This window comes from Gopherus evgoodei, unplaced genomic scaffold (genome assembly GCF_007399415.2).
Source record: "Gopherus evgoodei ecotype Sinaloan lineage unplaced genomic scaffold, rGopEvg1_v1.p scaffold_41_arrow_ctg1, whole genome shotgun sequence".
NCBI lineage: Eukaryota > Metazoa > Chordata > Testudines > Testudinidae > Gopherus > Gopherus evgoodei.
In genome coordinates, this window is record NW_022060062.1 from 1,453,546 (window position 1) to 1,455,322 (window position 1,777).

Genomic DNA, 1,777 nt, shown 5'->3' on the forward strand with positions numbered 1-1,777 from the left:
CGAAAGTAGTACCTTAGAGGCCTTTCTGAACTTGTTATTGTTGTTTCAGTTCCACTACATGGTCAGCGGATATCCGGTCTCAGAAGCAAAGCTGTCGTTATGTTCAGTACAGTGTCTGTGCTTTGAAATAAATCAACGGCCTTCATGGAGGTTTCTCATTGATTTTACAAGAAATCATGAGAGAACTCATGCTCTTCTTGGCTGACATTCACGTCAGACTGTGCAAATTAATGACGGGGTTGTGGTTGTATAAAAATGGAGCTAAGATAATCAAAGGATATAATACTTTTAATTATAATTAATGATCAAATTAATTCAAATCATTTTGAGAATAAGCCAATGTATTACATTTGAAAGGCACATTATCCGATTGACTACACCACTGAAGCTGCTAAAAGTTTTATTGTGCTAAAAATACAGTGAGATTTCATATTAAATTAAAAATGTGACCAAACACTGCTTGTGAGGTGCCAAGTAAACCGTTGGTGCTATTTAAATAATAATTAGGGTTTCGCGTCTGTCACGTAGGTTGCAGAAGTCACAGATTCCATGACTTTCTGTGACCTCCATGACTTCAGGGGCCAGTGTGGCTGATCCCAGGGCCGACAAGCAGCTGGGTCTGAGGCCAGCTGCACAGGGGGTTGTCATAAACAGATAGCTAAGGGTTAATGTCTCTTTCACCTGGAAAGGAGTAACCTGAAACACCTGACCAGAGGACCAATCAGAAAACAAGATTTTTTCAAATCTCGGTGGAGGGAAGTTTTGGGTGTGAGTTCTTTGTCTTTGTCTTGGGTCTGACCCTCTCGGCTATGAGAGAGATTTTTCTATCTCCTGGCTTTCTAATCTTCTGTTTCCAAGTTGTAAGTACAAGGATAGTAAGACAATAGGTTTATATTGTTTTCTTTTGTATTTACATGTGTGTAGTTGCTGGAATGTTTAAATTGTATTCTTTTTTGGATAAGGCTGTTTATTCATTTTTTTTCTTTTAAGCAAAGGACCCTGTATTTGTCACCTTAATACAGAGAGACCATTTTTATGTCCTTTTCTTTCTTTTTATATAAAGCTTACTTTTTAAGACCTGTTGGAGTCTTTCTTTAGTGGGGACTCCAGGGAATTGAGTCTGCAGCTCACCAGGGAATTGGTGGGAGGAAGAAGTCAGGGGGAAAATCTCTTTGTGTTAGATTTACTAAGCCTGACTTTGCATACCCTCTGGGTGAAGGGGGTGGGGGAGAGATTAGCTCTCTCGGTACTTGTGTTTTCCAGGACTGGAAACAGGGAGGGTGGAGTCCCTCTGTTTAGATTCACGGAGCTTGCTTCTGTATATCTCTCCAGGAACCCAGGGAGGGAACACCTGGAGGGGAGGAGGGGGAAGGGAAATGGTTTATTCCCCTTTGTTGTAAGACTCAAGGCATCTGAGTCTTGGGGTCCCCCAGGGAAGGTTTTGGGGAGACCACAGTGAGCTAGGCACTGTATAAGTCCCTGGCTGGTGGCAGCGTTATAAGGTCCAAGCTGGTAACTAAGCTTGGAGGTTTTCATGCTAACACCCATATTTTGGACGCTAAGGTCCAGATCTGGGAAAAATGTTATGACAGGGGTCCCCAAGACAGTCACACGGGCCATTGCTGGAGTGGCCCTGAAAACAGCCACAGCAGCCGCTTCTCTGGCAGCCCCCCGCAGGGGTCCCAGGGTGGACGGAGCATCCGTGGTCCACTGACCCAGGCAGCAATCCCTGGGCAGCCAACCAGAGCAGCTGCAGCCTCTGGCAGCTGGTGCTGCT